The 22774-nt window shown below is 39.0% G+C and overlaps 1 long non-coding RNA gene across 1 annotated transcript; it reads right to left on the reverse strand.

The window, feature by feature from the left end:
- Positions 1-17084: 17084 nt before the first annotated feature.
- Positions 17085-19583, reverse strand: LOC138239386 (uncharacterized). Its single transcript, XR_011189835.1, has 2 exons — positions 19475-19583; positions 17085-17297 (listed from the first exon to the last, which is right to left on the reverse strand). It is a non-coding gene; the product is annotated as an uncharacterized lncRNA (long non-coding RNA).
- Between the last annotated feature and the right edge of the window lie 3191 nt (positions 19584-22774).

The following is a 22774-nucleotide window of genomic DNA, read 5'->3' on the forward strand; positions in this document are numbered from 1 at the left end:
ACAACAGATGAGACCGACACAGCTTCTTAACAAGAATCGGCGATGTTCACTGCAATCCCTGTGTCAATCCAAAGCCTCAGCTTCTTACTTGGATTTGCATGAAACTGGCAATAAGTAAAGCAAGTGAAATGACCCTGAATTAACAACATCTATCCGGTGAAGTTTACAACTGAAGAATGGAACTAGCATTTTATGCCACAGTTACGCAACTGAAGCTGCACAATTCCAAGTTATGGAATGCCATCTGGAGGGAAGGCAATTTTCTGAATGGCATGAGCATTTTTATGAATGGTAGGAGGTATCTGTTGGTTGGACGAGGCCTGGGAAAGAATCTGGGATGTGCCAGCTACATAATACAAATTCCAATTTTTTGAAGAAAACCGTTTTGATTGTGAAAATCAGTTGATTTACAAAAGCCAGGATCATTTGCATGAGAAAATTACAGTGTATCTGTAGTCATATACTGTATCTCCTTGTGTGCAATTGGAAGCATATCACATGACTGAGGATGGTTTGCTTTAATTTAGCTTAGTGTGCAGGATCGTACTGTATTGTAAACAGATGTTATACTTGCTTGTTGGGGGCACTTTGTTCATGAAAGCCCCTTTGGAAATGAAAAAAAATATATATTTCTTTTAATAAGAATCACTGGCATGTTTTCAAAGGTTTTGACGGCAGAGGAAAATGAGAAAAAAAGGACAAGAAGGGGAAATTATAGCTTGTGAAATGCCAACCAACGTGCAGTGGCTAAGCAAAATCTTTCTCAATACTTATATTCTTTGAAACAGTCAGGATACTCGGGTTACATTTTCCATTGTAAGATATGAATAGCTCTTTAAATACACAATTTTAATGTAGTAATTCACTGTACATAATTTTATTGGATATTGAATAGACAGATTGTACTGGGCTGTGGGAAAATGTTCTTAATAAAACTCTTATTATTGTTTTGTATTTGAAGGTGGTGGAGTATGCAGTATATAATAATTAAATGTAATTGCCACTATAGTATGTAGGAAACAATTTGCACCTTTCAGAATACTAAAATGTACAATGTTTTAGAGTTTTAAAAAAATGACAAACATTAGAGTAACACCAATAATTATGTACAAACCGATACAAAAAAACAATTGCTGCCACAGCAAAATATAATTAGTAACCAGGCTACCAATATCCAACTGATATCATTGAATGTTAATGCAACAGCCCTTCACAGCTCTTTAGAGATTAACCTAATAATTTCGACTGTATTGACCTGGTTTCCATTTCTGATATCCCCCGTGTGCTTGCTGTCACGAATTGCACTCGCGCATGCAAGCGCTCCCATATTCCCACAAGCTCTTCTCTCCCCAAACGTTCACGCACCAGTCTTCTCTGCACTAATTAAACCCTCACCAGTCTTTCTTTCCTGGTTCACATTTGAGGGCTCCTCCCTGAGCTCCGTACTAGTACGTTCCTTCCCGCTAATTATTCGAGTTTGATTCCTGGATATTGAACCCTGCTTTTCAACCCCGACTACGCCTTCGCCTCCCAATTCTGTACCGACGCTCCCTAGACGCCTGTATTTTGGACCCTGCTTTTCACTCAACCACATCTTAGCATCCCGTCACTGTGCCGAAGCTCTCCTTCTGAAGAGCCACGCATTGGATCCCAAACCTCTGAAGACAGGTCTCCCCTGACACTTGCATGGGGTTCCTCCAGGTATTCTGGTTTCCTCTCATAGCCTCAAGACTTCTGGGAAAATTGGCCCTGGCGTCTGGCGTCCAGACCAGAGTGTATCTTACCTTGCGCCCCATTGCTTGGGATAGACTCTGGCTCCCCCACAGTGTACCCCCACCCTGAACAGGATGGAGCAGTGAGGCAATGGAGGGATGGATCACAGGTTCACTGGCACCTGCGCCTTGCAGCACAGCCGGGTGCTTTTGCTCTCACAAGACTGCAAGTCGCTTGCGCAGCACCTGCCGTCTCTTCTCTGCATAGTGGGACTTTGGCGTGTTTCATCTGCGACCCCATTCATTTTGAGTTCTGCTGGATTCCTGGAAGTGGCAGGGATCAACAGCCAGCTTTGTTCCACCTGTGTGAGGCTATCGCTGTCAAGAACTTCAGCCCAGCCTCTGCGGGTCTCAAGCTTGACCTTACTGGTATGTTACCTTAGATGGCCTCGAACCCTACTTCATCCTTATCAGCGTCTGTCTTCATGATTTTGGGAATATTGTGTGCAGAGATCCTACTTAATGAGGTTCCCCTCGGGCTCACCGCAACCCCACTGACTTTTCAACTCTGCCAGCCAGGTTTGTCCATCAATTGACCATCTTCTGCAGCATCTATAGCCTCGATCTGGACGGTCCCGAGAATTCGTACTTCATGAATGCCAGCTGTGGGTACGTCTGTCCAAGCTGCCTCCCAGGAGTGACCGCTGCAGTGTGGAGCTGTGGTTTGGGTTTTGTACTCGTAACTGGAAGGCTGTGTGCTCAAATCCCAGATGCGACACTGCTGTTGGTACCCTTGAGCGAGTTACTTAACCCAAATTGCCACAGTAAAATACCCAGCTGTACAAAGGGGTGCAAATGTAAGTAACTTTCGATTAAAGCATGAGCCAAATAAATCAGTAAATAAACTACTATTCCAAACAGCCTCTAAAAGAGAGGTGGAGGCTTTCAGGCTGGGCAGTTGGAGCCCTGTTCTTGTAAACCAGGATATAGGAGGTCAAGTTCCTTTCCAGGAAACCTGGGTTCTCAAAGGCATCCCATCATGATCAGTAAGATATTGTATGTGATATTTTTGACCAACATCAGTGTCTGAAAAGCTGTTTGATCTCACTGAAGCTTTGGCTCTCTCTGGAGTGATAGTTTGACAGGTGATAGTTGCAGCTAGACAGTACAGTTGTGAACACAATGGCAAAGGATGACGTTTCCAACAATGTCCATTACATTATATTATTTGACTTCTAAATGAGCAGGACTAGTTTCTATATAGGGTAAAGGAACAATTAATTTACAGCTTGTGAGCAAAAATAACAACTTGTGGCTCCTCTCTTGTTTAAAAAAACTCACTGTACTGTTCAGAAGATCTCCAGTGGCTTGACAACAAAGTGACACATATGTTGTTGATTTTCTGATTCAAAATCATTTTGCTTTCTCTTAATGTGCTTACTGTTACTGAGAGAAAAAAGAGCAGAGTATATACTTAAAAATAAGTACTTTCAAACTTTATACTTAATTATCTTTTCTAACTTAATATGCCTCTTTCTTCTGACATAGGGAGTGTTTAATGCACTTGTGTTTTCCTCTCTGAATTCAGAGCAGGCCTCTCCAGAGTGTAGCAGGGTTAAGAAGGTAATTGCTAAAGGAAACACAGTCCCTAATGCCTGGTTTATTCGGAGAATAATAGGCCCTCAAATTGCTTTTAATTGGATTTTCTGTCTTCTAAATTTATTGCATGTTTATTTTTCAATTTAGATCCCATTGAGTAGTGTGAGATTAACCTGAAATGCAGAAAGTTCTGTAGACACATAGAGTATACTGTACATTTGAGGTTTATGGTTGGCAAAACAAACCAAAATAAAAAAGTCCAAATTTTGAGCATGCTGTGTTTTGTGTTTTATAAAATCAGAACAGCTATCAGGTTTTCTAAAAAATAAATGTTTTTCAAGTGTAATTTATATGGTGCAGCTATAGACACAAGTTTCTCTGTTTGACGAATGTCATCCACATTGCAAGATAGGAAGCTTTGACTCTCTTTCCAGTTGCTCTTACAAAATACTTCACAAGATGTAGTAATAAATATGCAAACAATATATCTCCTTCTTTGGGAGTCTTCATAAATATTGCATAGTTTATCATCTATATAGTATATAGTATATAGTATAAAACCCCTATCCTATACGTAATCAGGTTTTCTGGGAACTTTCCTAGAAGAATTTGGAAAACTAGCTGCCAGCTTTCCCCAAGTCTTCTTTTGTTTCTGTTGACTGAGGTATTTCACATTCTTACAAACTAACATATTCTGCAATCTGTAAGGGTATTTCTTGCTTCGCCATGACCAGCGCTTCCCATCAAAATGTAAAACAATACAGCCCCCAGAACTCAACCAAGACACGCTGAAGAGCCCTAAGTTGGGCAAAACTGGTCTCTAGAAGTTAAATGTTTTGACAGCTTGTTAGTTTACAAAGTTACCAAACAATAAAACTGCTTGTTGAAATTTAAATATATATACACACACTCCAGCAATTTGAAAGTCTGCAGTGGGATTATTTTGAGCCCTGTCAAACATGGTATTCACATTAATTACAAGACATTGGCTGCAGTGGAAGTTTATCTTAAATGAGAGACATTAAGCTTGGCTTTCAAACAGAGTTAAGTGGCAGGGGCCTAAGGACCATTCGAAATTCTTTGCATTTCTGCTCAATTTTTCAGGTGGTAACTGCTGCAAGCTGAAATTTTGAGAATTCCCATTCTTGGCATAGCTGAATATAGTATAGCTCTCATCCAGAGTTTCAAGCCTAACAAAGTTTCAACAGGATTTTCAATAAGGATCGCCTTTAGAGCTGAATTGCACCCATGCAAAGAAAGTGCTGGAAAAGTCTGTTACAGTAACATAACAAGTGAAAGTTTAATAAAAGAGTCTCTTGCACGAATAAAGGTTGTTGAACTTTAAGACAGACATTACACAGCATAGAATGATCACACTGTGTTCTGTAAGGAAATATAACAGCTTTTAGCCGTTTTCCTTTTTTAGCAGGACCAAAGGTTTTATTCCAGAATATATTCACATAAATTCATTTTATTGCACCTGCTAATCAAAAACAAGCAAATGAAACAATGACAAAAAAAATGTAACAAGCCGCTGAAAGCCCTTGTAATCATCACTTTTTCTTTGCAGTGCTGTTTCAATCATAGTAATATCCTGCTCGTTGTATGACAAAGGGATTTTTTTGTTTGTTTTTGGTTTCTGTCTTTACCTGTTGTTCCTCGGTCTCAGACTTTCTGTCTCTTGGGGAAAAACAGGTTTTGCCTTATCTGCACAGCAGAGATCCCAGAGATCAAATACGAAGAAGTCCTTGCAGTGACTGTGGAAACACGACATGTGGTGTCCTTCTTCACTTTGCAAGGTTACAGACATCAACTACACGATAATGCTAACAGAACCACCGCCAGAGATAATTCTGGGGGCATGTGCGCATTTTCCTGTAATTCATTTATCTTTCAAGGACAGAGTGAGCGTCTGCACATTTTCCAAAGTATTGAAGCAATGTTAAGCCAAGTACTGTATGTGTGTATATATAAATTTGAAAATAACTTGATTTGGGGTATTTGGTATTGGTCAGGTTATGCATTTTGGCACCTTTGATTTACTACAGTCCTTCTCCGTTTTTCCTTGAAAAATGTGAATCTGCTTTTCTTTTCTATTGAACTGCAGATCCGGGTTAGTGAGAGGTCTGGTGAAGCTTTGCTTTAACAATAAGTTGATGGTCGCTGTCACTCAAAAAATGTAAAACCATTTGTAAAACCATCATTCAGATGAAGTGGGCTGAGTAAGTCGTTGACATCTGTCAAATTCAGCACTCGGTTACACAAAAGGTGTTTATTGTTAGGGAACTGAAATGAAATGTTGTTAGGGAACCAAAATATTTTTTGGCTCTGGAGATATCGGCACATTGTTCAGCCCAACTGAGATGCCTAGCCCCAAAATTAATAAAGACATTGGTAAATATTGGTTTGCCTTGTTGCATTTTTACACTGTAGAAAATGTCACATGTACATTCACTGAATGGAGAGTTAGGGAGGCTGGGGATTTTAGAAAGATTTCTGGGGTCTGCTGGGAATGGAAACTTGGCCATAATTACTAGACAGCCTACTGTTCAGCAACAGGTTAACGAGCAACTTACAGTGAAAACATGAGAGACTCTTTCCCCCTTTTAGATTAAGTTGATGAATTAATTGTTTCTTTTTAAAATCAATTCTAAGCAGTTGTATTGTTTTGGTAACAATCTTTTCAATAGAGGAGATGAGTAAAACTTCCAGGGATGCACCAACATAATGTGAGTTTATTTTTTACTTCAAAGCCTTCAATATTAACAGTAAAAATATGTCCAGTTTTTAATAATCTACCACATAAATCTCGTCAGTGCCATGATGTACTAATGAACAAGATAGCAGTGATTAGTTTTCTTAAAGACACAAAGGTTTACATAACATTTTATTTCTGTTTGCATTAACAAACAGAACAAAAAGCTGTTGAAAACAATGGTTTTTGTTCACATAAGACTATAATGGTTTCTTTGATTTGTCAAGTGTTCTCCTGGTTTTAATTGTAGAACTACTTGTTATGCAGGCAATATTTTACTGTTAGCTAAACATAGGTCTTAAAAATGTTGAAAAGAACACTTCAACACTTCAGGTGAATTTGTTTGTTTTTATCATTTTTTTCTGTTTAATTGCTGTTTATTTTATGTTGGAAAATGCTATTTTGGGGAGGGATTTTCTTTTCTTTGCTAGGTATCTGGAGGGAAGCACATTTCTTTTTTTTTCTGACTAAAGTAAAGTGAATTCAGCAAAATACGTCACCAGGTCATATGAAAAGATCTGCCAGCCCCTTTACAAGAAATGAAAACTTTTGGTATGCATCATCGCAGTGAAAATTGTAGGTTGCACATTCTTTCCTGTTTGATCCATGGCACCCTGTGAAATAGTAGAAATATCACAACTGACCACTCCACTCCGGTGATCAAAAGAGATAAAACTCTATCAGCCTTCACAAAGCTACAGGCAGTCAAACACAACTGTGTCAAAAGATAAGGGGGGCGTTGTCAAAGCACAATTGTCAAAGAGTCAAAGATGCTTTTATAATCAGCAGCATCCCCAACTCCAGACACCATCTTTCCTGACAAATCAATCATTTTCATATCTAGACACTCTTGCCGGTATCATGAGGGATCTGGGTTATATCACGATTGGCTTTCTTGAGAGCAGGAAGCTGGACAAATCAACATTAACTACTGTATAGGTGACATCCAGACGGTGTGGAAGGCACAGTGCAAAGAGAGTTCTACACGCTGCCAAAGGAGCATGAATGAGACCTCATCCAGGAATGAAATCCTTTTCTCAGTCACGATGTACTGTATCTCGGCATTCAGCTAACATCTGTTCACTAACCTTGAGTCTGCCATCCTGTTAAAGCTTCAGTGTCGCTCACTAATGACACAAAACTGTTATTGTTTGATAAAGGAAAGTATTTATTGAAAAATAATTTACACTATCACATAAATACACTACGAAGGGGACCCTTTTCTTTCATGGAGGAGGATGAAGCACCCTTTGCAACAGAAGTTTCACATTTTTTAAACAGAGTTCCTGAATAAAGCACCTTGAAATGCCTGAGCAACTGACTGGACTTCACTGAGTATTTCTTGGCCACAGACATACAGTATACTATAGTGCGAGCTTCAGTATATTGAGGGCTGATAAACCAGAGGAACTTTCAGAGGAGTGACTGAAGAGTACTTATCACCAGATGTGCGTATCCTCCTTTTGAGGGTCTTTATTTACATTCTTCTGTTTGCATTCGGATGAGAATAAGACTGTTTGACTATTCATTTGAGAAAATATAACAGCACAGAGAACTTTCATGTCCTGATGTATCAGTCTTGTTTAGATTGTCGCAGAGTCGCCATCCATCACTAGCGATGGAAAGTACTTCTCATCTTCAGTTTGTGGTCCTGTGAATATCTTCTGAGGTTTGTGAAGTTCGTTATTCGATTTGTACAAAACAAGAGTTACCAAAGAGTTATTGAATCCTTTCAGCAGGTAGGATTTTAAATAACATTACGGCTACAAAACACTACATACCAGTTCAATATTAAATATACAGTACACAGCTACAAGTGAAGTTTTACAACAAAAGAAGTTTGCCTTCCAGATTCTATTTTATCATGCACAGTATAGGACTACATAAAGAAAATATTGCTATTATCCAAGTTGTTTCTGAAAATCTGCTTGAAAGGCACATTTCTCCTCTGTAACATGCCAGTGATCAAGCCCTCTGGCAGACAGGTAACTAGATAATGTTCACTTTTCATGGCAAATACACATTAAAGTCTGCCAGCATTGTCAGCATTTAAACTCAACATTTATCATTGTAAAGACTGTTTCTTTTTCCTATAGTTGTCTTGCGTTGAGAATGGATAACTAAATTGTATGTCATTTACCAAACAACTTCACTATTTTTCTCTTGCAAATCACATTAAAAATGTCCAAGAACCTTTTCATTTTTTTCAGCATGCTAAGACACATATGGCTATCATAAATGCACAATCATTTTGAAACTTAACTGGGCTGTGTACTAGACACCAGTCATGATTTCGAAAAAAGACTTCCATACATAAACTGGAATGTCATATTTGTCTGTGATCTATTGTACCCATCAAAACTGCCAGATGTTGGTGTTTCAAGGTCAGTAGCCACATTGTTGGGTAATGAATCTGACTTTGTACTTCAAAGATTTTTCATACGCTAAAAAAAATATTATTATAAATATTTTCACAGCAATAAGGACCAATAAAGTGTATATCAATTGGGTTAGTTATTTTATGTTGTATATTAAATTGTATTTCTAATACACTCTAACATATGTTATTATATAGATTCCCATTTTGTTAATGAATAGCTGTTAGGCAGATAGTTTTCGAATATATTTTTCACTCACTGGATCATGATACACTTCAGCAAATGGTAGTACACAGTTATTGCCATTATTTTCCACACTTATTTGGTGAAAAGATGAAGATTTCAATAGCTGATATATTTAATCGTTGTAGATGTAAGAGTGTGATTTGTGTACGAAATAAAACAGTCAAAATAATATAAAAACGACTCTTTATTAAGATACACAACAATCATTTTAAACTGAATGTGTGAGAATTTTGTCTTTATATTTGCATTGTCCATTTCTCTCCCCAGTTCCTGAAAGCCATTATACCCAGTATGAGCTGAGGTAACCTGGAATGGCAATCCATAGCAGAATAAACACACGCAGAGACAGTGCGTCTGCAGGGTGCTCAAGGGAACCGGAGTGCTGGGAGATCACCCCCAGGAACACAGGGAGAGTAGGTCAATCAACACCCAGAAAACACCCCAGTCCAGAGCACAACCCAGCACCCAGGAGCGGTGAAGCAACGGAGCTAAGTGCCACTCAGTAAATATCATGATTCAAAGCTTTTGTACACATCTGTGTACTTTAGAGTTTATAATTGTAATAGAACGTGTGCTTTATTATCAGATAACGATATGTCTGTAATGGATCTCAACTACAGGTTATGAAATATATTTATTGGACATCACAAAATACCTCTGCTCCTTCGAGCGTGTCCCCTAAATGTAAAATTATTTTGTAAAGGTGTAGGTCTTGGTGCCCGATATCTTTTTTGTGTGAGTGAGGTTTGATGTTCATTTTTGGAGTACCGTTTCTTATACCAAGCCGTTCTCGTCTTCTATCAGCTGGCTTGGCTGTGCAACGTGACATGTAGAACATGCTCATAAAGAAAGCATAGGAAGCAAATCAGAGTTCATCCAACTTGCTTCAGAAGTAGAGTTATAAAAAACCTGCAGGAAGACAAGCTGCACTTCTAGTCTTCAAAGGAGTCATTTTATTGCCTGTTAAACCCAAACAGATTTAGTGCATACAAAATAAAGAGGGTATAAAAATAGTTGGAAGAGTTCTACACTGCATGCCACCACCAGTGATCTCCTCAGATAACACCAGCTGCAAGTCCCATCTTTTAACCAGATCACGTATTGCATTTCTTGCAGCATCGGAAATGACAAATTTAGTTTTTACATACATTTAAATTGGTGGACACAGTCTTAAATATGAATCATTTAATGTTACAGGACAAGATATGGTCTCAAATAATCTATTTCTTGTGCTCTTCCATGATCTCTTGAGATTGAGAAGGATTTCCCCCACCGATCACTTACAGGACCTGATGCTGTTCTGAAGTCAAACCACAGAGCCGAAGATCTGCCCGTATACTGCAAGTTGCAGGTGGGTTGTCCTCTGACCAAGGACCGGTTCTTTCTCCTCTTTGTTCTCTCTTCTCAGCTTTGAAGGCAAGGCAGTTAGGCAAGGCACAAAGAGGGCATCCACATGACAGAGGCTGTATTATTTCTGAGGTCAGTCAACGGTCTGTTCCTCCCTACCTGAGACATCCAGAACTGTTTTCTTTCCTGTACACCATCAACGTATCTCTCAGTCATCTCTTTTGATCACCTCACTCTATTAGCAGCAAGCAATATCATCGAAGAGGACTCAATTCAGGAGTCAAAAAGGTAGGCACCGGTACACAGTGTCCAGTCCAAGGGATTTGGTGGTGCAGGATCACTGCATCATTGCTAATTTTTTTTCCAACAAAAACGCTGGTATTAGCACAGTCATTCAATGCAGAGAACCTTATAGAGGTGTCATTGGCCATGTTTCTGAAGTAATGCTGGTAGTTCACCCACATTTGGGTCCCCTTACATAATGGTTTGTGTGTCTGAGCAGCTTCACAAATGAGACAGCTGCACACTGGATCCTGTCATGTCATTCTCTATCTTCACTTTCAAGAGAGGGGTGGCTACAAAGTCAAGACATCTGTAGACTTTTAGACTATTATCTAATGAATTTCTTGGTGTGTTTGAAGTCAACACGGTCACCAGCATCCTGAAGTTCAAAGAAGAATGCTTTGAGTACCATAGTGTTTAGAGATTGATGACCAAATTGAAGAGCCCTGCATCTATTCTGTTGGCACTCCATGTCTGTTCCACTGGGAGGGGGGTCTTTGATGAGAACTAGATAAGAAAATAGAAGTGGACAACATGATGTCCACATGGGACATGTTCCTTGTGGACAACAAAACAGGTTCAGAATATGGCGACATTCACCATATCATGAAGGAGCCTCATGATTCCAGTGATTTTTCAGGGAACCTAAATTTGCCTGGCAGTATCCACAGGTCTTCAGCATTGACAGTCAAAGGTCTTTATCAGGTCAATTAACACCACAAATGGGTGCGATTTTATTCATAACACTTGACATTCTTGAGTCCGACTAGCCGTAGAAATTGTCAATTGTCCTAGAGATGGTATGAAACCATGTTGAGACTCTTCTGCAAGAGGAAGGGATCAGGTTTAGAAATGAATGGAATAAGAGCAAACCAATGCCTCATTTTCCACACACCAACACACGCCTTTCTTTCTTTTTCTTCTCCTTCCAGATTTGAAGAATGCTGGCATTCCTTAGGTCACCTGAAATTTTCTCTTTACTCCAAAACTGGAGAATGGGCTATTGGAATGGAAATTCAGAATGTCTTCTTCACCTTTGACCTTGAAGGCTTGGGCCAACATGTCATCCAGTCCTACAGTTTTGCCATTCTTGAGCTCTTTGATGGAAGGGAAGGCTCAGCAAGTGACCTTTTTCAAAAGGTGGAATGAATTTGACTATGTCTTCCACCACAGTTGACTCGCTTTTCAGGATCATCTTGAAGTGCTTCTTCCATCTAGCTTGACAGACTTTTGGGAAACACAAACTTGTCATGTGATCAGAGTGGAGTGTAACAGTAGGTGCCTGGCTTTGATGACCTACTAATTGATCCCTGCTAATGATAAGTAATATGTTTATTAGCAAATCCCAGATTGTTCTCATATATAAAAGTTTATTTTACAGTTTAGTGTTAATTATTCGTCTGCTATAGAGCGACCAACTGACCTTGTCTCTCCTGGAACCATTCTTATATTCTTATGCATTTCTAGACTGTGACTCCTAAACTGTTCCTGAGCCTTGCATGAGCTTGGTGCCTTTTGAATCCCCAACCCCAACTGGGAAACGTCCATCTGGCTCCTCTATCTCCTTTTGAGGCAAAGGAAACACAGAGTGTCCTGGACGAAGACCCTGCATTCCCATATGGAGGACAGACATGGCTCAGATGAGTCTGCTCCATCCTGCGGGCTTTCTGCCACAATGTCAGTATAACCTAACGGGTCAGGAATCCTGGTTTTAGTCAGCGCATGATTCTGAGCAAATGATCACCAGGACTTCTCCTACACTCCGGGGGGAACAGATGCAAGAGCCCAACAAGACTTTTCATTCTTCCCACAGTCCCATCTTTTTTGTGGCACCACTCGCACTCCCTTATTGTGGTTGCTTTGGAGATTTTGTACTAAAGTGATGTATAACACATTTTTCTCACTGCTTTCAGACAACATTTACTGGAAATAAGGGAAAGTGCTAAGGCAGTTTGTACTTACTAATAAAAGATTTTAGTGGCAAACAGCTTCTTAGTTGTCAATAATGTCCTAACAGTTAGATTTTTGCTTTCAGTGATTTTGTGCTAGTTTATTCATTTTCTCCCAATGCTGGCCCACAGCTTTTTACAATTGGCTTATTAGTAGCCATTTTATTCATGTGGAAAATTCACAACAATGTAATTGGTTCTTTATATTCATTTTATAGGTGACCAAAAATGAAATGCAATTGAGGAACATACTGTAGGCAGGGTGTTAATTTGGCTCTTCTGTGGTTACATGTCTATCAATCTCATTGAATTGTTACTTGAGGATGAAAGGGATTGTATTAGTGTTTCATATGAAAAAAAAACATACCATTCAACATGGAAACAAAGAGATGATTGTTGTGATATGTTTGATATCAGCATCTAGCTTTTATGCTTTTAAAACTTTTTAGACAAGGAAAGGCACTATGTTAAATGTTACTGTTGTGGTTACAGTTGTGTAGACAGGTGCCACTTCCCTCTTTGAAGGTATCATAACAGATCTACATTTCTGTTCTGTTGTCTGTTGAAAAAATAAGAGTTTTTGGTATCCATGTACATACTGAATCCCAGTGACTTCCTGGAGAATTAGTTTGCCACACTTATATTTCTATGGTCTTCCAAATGGAATGAGTGATGACGTCTGCTGAATTTTCTGCATGTGAGGCGAGATTCCCAGTATTTTTCCTCACATCCAGCGCACTGCACTTTTCCCAGACACCTGTAAAAAATGTTACATTTCCAGCTGCTCTCCCAGATCTGTATAACATCAGAGACTGTTCGTCTCTCTGCCTGCCTCCACTGCATGTGGTCACAGTTGCCCCATATGACTGCAATCACCCCACTGTGATTTCTGTCTACGGCATGAAAGCCTATCTTTTCCTAGACATTTTCAGCTACATTCTCTTATTTATTACACATCTGCCCACATTTGAATTGCCAATTGATTTAAGTCTCGGTTCTCCTGCAACGAGTCCTGTACTTGCACAGGAGAAAATAAGAGATGTAAACGTGTTTCTTTGAGCAACTGTGGCATCTGACAGTCACACCAAATTAGAGCCCAGTCCATGAACAGTGAATCTCTTGTCATCCTGCTGCCACCTAAGAAGTGTCTCACTGAAAGCTGTCAGGATATTGGCCAGCTCATACCAGCCCTGCCCTGCCAGAACTCAAATAATTCTCCAAAAAGCTCTTGAGGAACTCCTTTCACAGCCACCCACTTGAGGCAACTCTAGGGGGTTCAACGGCCGGATGTCTGGGCCACAGAGCACAATCTCCGCCCCCCCAGTCCTGGAAAGCATGGGTATCAGCCCTCTTACCTGAAAATACTTTAGACGTCTCCCATTCAAAATACTGTACCTCCCAAGTGACTCAACTAGTAAAGACTCTTGCTTGCCTGCAGCAGCAAAAGGCTGGCCTGGGACATGTCATAAGCTGACTTGTCCAGTGCGCAATTCAGAGGTCTGCCAGAGTGGGCATTGGTCAGCAGGGGCCTCCTTGGCATTTAGCAAAAGAGAGGCTCTTCTTGAAGCATGGAATGACTTCATCCCCATGATAAACACTGGCCCGAAGCTTTTGGGTAAACAAAAGGAGAAAGGCCAACAAAAGGAGAATGAAAGCACTTCATAAAAAATGATTCAATAAAGAACAACATTAAAGAAATGGAGATTCAATAATTACAGACACGGGTAAATAAATATTACAGAAGTAATGAAAGAACTACATCCATATTTGTACATTCTTAGCAATGTCAATTAATTAAAAAAACAGTTTTACAAAAGATAAAGAACAGGACAGGATGAAGAAATCATGGAAAACCTTTAGAGAGTGAAAGAGAAATAGCTGATATAAGAAATTAATATCTCACGCAGGCACTGACAGTATGACCCAGGTGGAGTAAGCAAAGGTCTATATTAAATAATGCTGGTATAGAAGAGGCAGTGCTGAGAGATTCTACAGTTAGTAGGTGCACTCTTTAGGATTTACTGGTGTTCTTCCAATAGTACCTAAGGAAACAAAAGTTTTTATTCAGGCTGTTACCAAAACTCTTCCAGTAGTCACTCAACAGACAGGGGTAATACCTACTGACTGCTTAATTGCTGATGTATGGTAGCTCTGATCCATAACAGGGTGACAAAACTGTAATTACTGACCAGTGGTGCACAGCTTCACTCCTAATACATGGATTTAGAAAGGGTAGGCTTAAACAAATTGCTAGAATTCTTTGAAGATCAGTAATGGAAAACAAATAGAACATAAGATATGACATATTGAGATTTTCAGAAAATGTTTGATAAAGTTCCTCAAAAAAGATCACCTTATAAATTTCTTATACAGTGGTAGACAAACAGGTTTTGGATGTCTTTGGATTAACAACTGGTTAATGGATAGAAAACAGAGACTACAAATAAGAATTGAATGCTCAAAATTGGATCATGTAAATAGTGGAGTGGATGGATCTATACTAAAACCACTTCACTTCCAATATATCAATAGCCCTTATTTCTGGAATTGTCACCAAAATCGAAGAAAAATAATACACAATGTTAAAGCCAAAGATGATTAGAAAAACAACTAAAGACTATCACAATTTAATAAAGTCTGCATTAAACAGTTAACATCAGACAAAAAGCCTCCATCAAACTTTTCTCAACAGAGGCCAGAGGTCGTACATCATTGTACAATGAATATTCAGAAATGTGCTATTTGGGAAACAGACATTCCAATCAAGTGCTGAATACTATACTTTCAGTTGTGAGATTGGACAGAAAGAACAAAGTATAAAAAAGCTGAATTCAGTGTTCATTCCAATTTTTTACATGGTATGTTTCTAATTTTTTTAGAAACTCAGTTTAAAAAATGATACCCAGTTAGGGCAGTGTGGAGCAGTATTTACAGTGCTGGTCTTGTAGCTGGAGGATTGTGGGTTAATATCCCAGGTGAGTCACTGCTGTTGGTGCCCTTGAGCAAGATACTTCACCTAAATCATTCCAGCAAAATACCCAGATGTGCAATTTGGTGCAAAGGTAAGTTGATTTGGATAAAAGTGCTTTATTCTTTAATGTAAAACAACAGAGCCTGAAAAGGTGACACAGTGTGACCAGAGCTTGCTTTATGAGAGCAAATGCATCTACACAAACATCCGAAACAATAGGAACCTTACTCCATCAGGACTAGTTAGGAATAGGAAGAAGAGCTATAGTCTTATGAAAAATGGAAACCCACCAGATCGCAGAGGTTGTGTGCTATGTTTAACAGCAGCCTGCATTACAATGTTTAACCCAAATCCCTGAATTGTATCTAATGCAAGTAAGGTCCATTTGAACAGAGGATGATAAAGAGCACAGTTTGATATGGTACTACCCAAGATCACCTGTTACACTACATATGGAGCCGTGGAATATGCATCACCTCTGCTCTTTTGTCATAAAGGGAAAAAATGCCCCCCCCCCCACCCCTCCACCAAACTCTGGTATATTTTACTGCACAAAAATACAAGCCCAGAAACCTTGTTCTGACACACTGCAACTTGAATGGAGCCCAGAGGCTGAGCAAGAAGGTAGAAAAAAAGGCAAACTCCAGAAAATGACAGGGTGACTGACCGACAGGCTCCATTCCCGATGCCATTAACTTTGCAGAGTTCCACTCAGCTACTCATTTGTGGTGAGTGTGCGACCATTTTAAGCATGGACGTCATTGTTTACATCTTGCCAAGAGATATTTTAAACTGCTGTTTTTGGCAATCAAAGAAAATACCAGTTTGGCTGTCTTTTTTTTTTCCTTTAAACTTCAAGCCACAATACAAAAGACTAAGGAGATGATGATGATGAGGGATTTCAATTGTTAAAAAAGCTGTTTATAAAATCATAAAAATGCTAAAAACAAAGCCAAGGCAGGAAAATAAAACAAATCAATTTAATCCATTTAGATTTTGAGGTATGTAATTCTAAAATTCATATTTTGTTCATCATCCGCACTTTCCTCAGAAAGAACTCCGTTCATACAGCACTTCATTTCAAAGCTCTCCTGCTCAATTGTGGATCTTGTGACATCAAGCTCTATGACAATATACAGATAATACTTTGTGAAACCCTGACTCCTCTCTTTTTGACTTGCGGAACTTTTGGATAGTTTGGCTCACAAAATATAAGACAGGAGGAGTAGAAGATTGTTCTGTATGACAGAAGAAGTAATGACTATTCTCTTAAAAATGCCCAGCAATCTCATTGCTTTCCAACAGAAGATCTCCTCCCCTGGATAAAAGTAGTACTAAGCTCACAGATACTGTATTTAATTAAATGTATCTCTGCAAATGAATTTACACTTGCAATTGTCAGATATATTGCTCCTCCCTCACATTCTATCTATCTATTCTACCCTTTGCCCATTTTTGAGGTGAAGCGTACAGTATAACCTTTTTACAGAGCTCTGTGTCCATACTGGCTTTGTCTGTAGATCAAACAATATTAATTATTGTTTTTGCAATTTTCTACCCCCGGTCCTCACATGTAAGGTTTAAAAAGTAAAAATCCTTCAAACAACCATGTGTTTTGTCGCATTCATAATTCATTATTATGAATTATGAATGCGACAAAACACATGGTTGTTTGAAGGATTTTTACTTTTTAAACAGATGTTGAAATGACACTCTTTTTGTAAGCATGAGGTGTGTTTTGTTTTGTTTTGTTTTGTTTTTTTGTCACAGAGCAACTTTAGTGTTGTGTTCAATACCCATTTTGGATTATTCTCTGTGTGAAATAAACATCGCCTCACAACACCATAGTTAGAAACTGTTGTTTATTTAACAAAATTGAAAAGCTGTGTGGAGAAATTCTCTCCAGAAGCTGAAAAGGCTATCGAATGGGTTGATTCCCTGCATTGGTAGGCTGCTGGCTGTTGGGTTGGCCTAGAGAGCTAGGATGGTTTTTGTGAACTTTAGTTGCTCTCTTTGTAGCAAAGTATCGATTCCTCTGTCTCACACCCCATCTTTCCCCTGAAAAAACACAAGAGTGCAGACTCCAATGGCTTTTTCACATTTCACATTTCACATTTTCCCGGTTTTTGTTCTTTCATTTATTTATTTTGTTTTTAACTGAGTATAAAAGAGCATTTCATTTGGATGGATGCCCAAGACAAGAAAGAGAGGTCCAACTGCCTGCATGCTGAACTCACTTGCATGTTTTGCGACACATCTCAGCCACCTATGGACACAAGGACTTGAGACTGCAGTACACAACAAGATTGATATAATGAAAGTTACCAAACTTTTTCAAATTTTATCAAAAAATATCAAATATTATAGACTGGGACAGAAATTGACAGGAAGGAAAATGAACAGGCGCCTCTCTCTTTTTCTGTCTCTCTCTCTCTTCACCCAGTCCAGCACTGCACATTCAGTTAAAAACATCATTAAATAAACATAAGCAGAAAAGCGTCCAATGAAATAAAAAAACACACAAAATCTATAATTGCATAAGTCTAGTCTGATCATCCATATGTGATCAATTTTTTTTTAAGGAAAAAAGTGGAAGGATCTCCAGTGTATTCTTTTAAAAACAAGGAAAGGGAGCAATTATGGTGATGCTGTTCAGTCAAGTATCAATGAAAATGTGTGTCCTGATGAAGACCGGTTTGCCAAAACACTGACAACTGTGTTGTGCTCGGGTGACCAGTGTCCACTTGCTGCGTCTTCTCCCCTGATGTAACTAGAAAAGGGCTGTATTGTACCATTAAACATATGGCTAAGATTAATTATCAAACGTTTTTGTGCTGTGTTCCATCAAACAAAGTGTAAAAATAGTTCTCCTCGGTCTAGTGGAGTAAAGGTAGGATCACCGGATAACGGGTACAACGGTAACGGGTGAACATTCTAGAAGAAAACAGCTTGGTGTATGAATTTCAAATGCAGGAGTGAGACCTTCTAAAAAGATGATGCATTCTTCTCCATCGTGCCTTTAACGTGTTCTCAATATGGATTAAACATATTTTATGTTGTAAGGGAAAGTGTTTGAATGAACTGAATCACATTCAGTTGTAATTACAAAGCTGAAAATTGTATCATGGTAGTGGTATCCACCCTCAGATTAGAAAAAAAAAAGTGATGCAAGGCTCTAATTGAGAGGGTGGCAGATTGCTTTATAATTAAGGCTTCGCTACAGATCTCCAATTTGACAAATTCCACAGGGTTCTTTACAGGAGTCAGCTGTGGCCTGTGCCTCCTAAGGAGATGACATTTTTGAAATGAAAATAATGATTTGATTCAATTACACCCTCCTCTATTACATATAATTTAGTTGGAATTAAAGAAACAGGCAATTTTTGTTTTGTTCTGCTGAACATAATCTCACAGTCTGGTAGTCTGCACTTCTCCAGACCTAGCTAACACTGCCTTAAATAGCCTTACCAAACACTGAATTGGCATATCCAAAAAGTTCATTTAATTTTCTTGGAAAATTAACATTTGTTTTCAGTGTGTTCCACGCATTTTAAATTCCTGACACAATGTTTCTAAGGTATGTAATATATTCAATATATAATTATTTTAGCAATGGTAACAAGAAACTCCTGTGGGTTACTTCAAGGACATAAATCCGGTATTTAAATATTTGTGCTTGAGGATTATGTTGAAACCCAGAATGCCAAATGGATCATGCCAGCTATAATGGAATTAGTTTTTGTTCCTGGATTCGTCAGCAACTAATCCATAAAAGCTGATCAGCAGCACTTCAATTCAATTCTGACAAAGCCAGCATAAGCCAAAAACTACAGCTGGGCAATTTATAAGTTACCCTATTTTCACATTCTTTTAAAACTTTTGCCTTATTCAGAATAACTTTTCTATCCATATAAGCATTTTATCCGACAGTTTTTTTCATTTTATGTGGTTTCATAAAATGGAGTTCTTAACAGAAGTTTGTGAGGGTTGATGACAACCAAGACACTGTTCGGCCCAGCTGTTCCAAATTATAATCATCCCCAACGTCATTTCCTAAAAGCTATAGATATCATGAGTTAAGTACATAATACCATAAGTATTTTCAAATTCCTCATACGCATGACTCCTCCACCCCATATCCACTTTACAGCCACTCCTTGGTTAACTCTTCACTCGGCCAAGCAGGTTAAGACAAACCTTGCAACAGCTAAATACTCAGCAAACCTCAAACACACCTAGATCCTGGGTGTCATTATTCATGAGAATTTTTCCTTGCCACTTTTTCTCCCTGAAGAAACTTCGTTGAAACACAAGGATTTTCATCTTCTGAATGGTGGCTCCAAGTACTTCCTGTCTCTTCCCAGTGGTTGTCCTGCTGAGCCAGTGGGTGTTAATGACAGGACGAGCAGAAGATTGTTCTCATTATCTGAAGTCTCCAGGCTCACATGGCAAAAACCTGCTTAACAGATAAAAGTCAACATTAATACTTCTTCCTTTTTCCTGAGTGCCTTCATCTTCCTCACATTTCTTTGAACCCTTTTATTATTTGTTAATTTTCTTCCTCTCCTATTTTATCTTCTCATTATAAGCTGTCTCACTAGGTAGTCTGCATTCTAACAGGAATTAGTGTGAAAAAAAGAACAACAAGTATTTCTTTGGAAACCAGTCCTGTACTGTACAGCTCAAGACCTTATAGAATAGGTCACATGCCTTGTGTTATATATATGAATCACAGGATTGAACAGAAGTTGGTTTAGGTACATGTGTTTCCGCACAAGAAGGACTTAAATAAAATCTCAGAATTATAAGAAGGAAACATGTAAATACAGAAATAGATAAACACAGATGAGAATAATATTTATTTTCCTTATGTTCCCGAGTATCTGTAACATTTATCAAAACACTTGACATCAAAAGGAAAAAGAAAGCTTACATTAAAATGCAAATCACAAAGTTTCCATTTCTCTCCTTTCAGATTCCGGTGCAGAGCTGTGTTGGCACTGGTTGTGGGTTTCTTGCCTATATAGACTTGACTGTGAAACTGAGTGAGTGAATGGAGCCCCCGTTTGTCTTTTGCAATGTGGAAAGGCTTTGAAACAATGCATCTTTCTTTGGATCTTTTACTGAATGCGTCAAACAAGCATGGTGCATAAACTTTAAAATAACAGAAAAATCCACTTCACAACGCACAGATACGTTTTTGAGAAAGAGGCAATTGTCTGCTTGCTCAAGGGTTGAAAAAGCATCGTCACCCCAGCTGGAGCTCCTGGGTCAGAAGTTTAGCCTGAAGAGTAATACAGTGTGTATCCCTTTCACTGTTCACTGTTAAACTATTGCCTTGAATAATGATTCATTCAGCAGGATCTTTGGCTGTCACTTTTGCCTACAGCTAGAAAGAGAAGTGGTGAAGGAACACGGTTTTATTTTTCTTTGTTCACCTTTAAATGCATTGAGTGAGGGGCAAAGACAGTTATTGTATCACATTTCTTCACCGTTGAATAGCTTGTGAAGACTGAAAAGTGACGAAATGGTTTAGTTTCTAAGATAGAACATCAGTTTGTTCTGAAAAGGCTGGAGTTATACTTTAATTTTTTATTTTTTAAGGCCTCATTTACAGTAGGATATAGTGTAAGTTTTCACCTCATTAGAGAAAAAAAATATTGCTGTTCTGGAATTCACCCAGAACAGAGCAACCAGATACATTGGGGTTTCAAGGAATGTTCTACAGTGACAGGCTGAAGGAACTGAACTGGCTTAGTCTTGAGCAGGAAAGAATGGGAACTGATACAAGTTTTCAAAAGCAAGATTTCTGATTTCTTCAGAACGATACAGTGGAAGACAAGCCAGAGGGCACAAGAGGAAACTACATGGAATTGTGACTGAAACTAAGAAGATCAGCCTCATCTTTACCCAAAGAGCTGTGGGAATATGGAACAAGCTACCCAGCCGTGTTTCTGAAGCCAATACCATGGTTTCTTTCGAGAAAAGGCTGGCGGAGATCCTTGAATCAATTCACAGCTATCCACCAAAACTGCTAAATGGGCTGAATGGCCTCCTCTCATTTGTAGGACGCTGCACCAGTGTCCAAGAGCTGCAAAAGGAACAGGAAGAGTTCATTTTCTCTGCTCTCCCCTAATTTCCATAATCTGGGGTGTGATTTCCAGTGAAGACAAAGAAATTCTGCCAGCACGAATTCATTATTTTATCAGAGGACAAATGTTTGGAAGACACTGTCAGTGTTGCAGCTCTAAAATGGGACAACAATAGCCTTTTCGGGATTTATGACTCATTTCAGCACGGAGGGTGACTGCCTGTCATCACCTCTGCACCACTAATCAAATTGCATCTGTTTCCTGTTTGCAGTTTACAAGGCTCCCTCACTTCACTCCCTCTGCCTACAAATAGCTCCACATCCAGTTGCCTGCTTTCGCTGAACATCAGCTTTGCATTCCTTAACTAAATAAGTTATCAAATGTAATCCCATTAATGAGAAAAGCATGGAAACCATCGGGCATTTTATTGGCATGTAAGAGTGGAAAACAGATCCAGCTGAATGCAGCTTCACACATGACCATTTTGGAGACACAGACAGATCTGATGGCATGGCATTTTTGCTGTCACTCAGGGATCAGGATCGAAGACAATTGCTTTATTGAAAAGCGAGATTAAGTTAGTTGTCTGTTTTGAAATGGTATTGCAGAACATAGGGGGAGAAAGACTGATATAAACGTCTGGATTCCCTCATGAAAAGCAAGGTAGTATACCTTCAGCCTGCCAGGGAATTATGCAGTACTCATGTTTTGTTTTGGGGGAACCTTAGGGTTCCTGTAAGAGCTGAAAATGCCAAAGCTCTTTGTCAATGAGGTTGCTTTGGATTGACTTCAGACATCACACGAAACATGAGTTGGTGTTTGTTTAAAATAATTCATTGAGAAGTTCTGAAACAGCAGAAAGGCATTAGTAAGCAAGACATGAAAAGAAGTAATAAGTTCAAGACCAGGGCAATTTAGCAATGATTAAGGCCAAAATAAATATCATTTTCACTTTCCGAACCCTAAAATTAAACTAGTGAACTTTTTATATATTAAAATAAAATGCTGGAGAGACCTACAGTTTTTAACAGGCTAGAGCACTGATAGTGGAATAATGACTACAGGTACAACAGCAGTATCCAGTCCTTTTTGCGGTAATCACACTGTCTTTAAGAGGGTCACATTGACGCTCAGGGAGCAAGGCAGGACTACACTCTGGAGGGGATGTCAGTTACTCACATACTGGGGGGCATTTTTAGAAATGCCAGTTAACCTAGAAGGTTTGTCTTTAGGCTGTAGGAGAAAACCAGTGAAACCAAACAAAACCCACACAAACACAGAGAGAGGGCAAGCAAACACCACATGGACAGAAACAGATTCTAACCCAGGACCCTGGAGCTGTAAAGCGCACAGTGTTAGTCACCGCGTCACTGTGCAGCCCACAATCACAGTCGTAATAAAATAAGATTCAAAGCTTTTCTGCAAAAGGAAAACCGAATTAAC

Source organism: Lepisosteus oculatus, chromosome 6 (assembly GCF_040954835.1).
Source record: "Lepisosteus oculatus isolate fLepOcu1 chromosome 6, fLepOcu1.hap2, whole genome shotgun sequence".
Taxonomy (NCBI): Eukaryota; Metazoa; Chordata; class Actinopteri; order Semionotiformes; family Lepisosteidae; genus Lepisosteus; species Lepisosteus oculatus.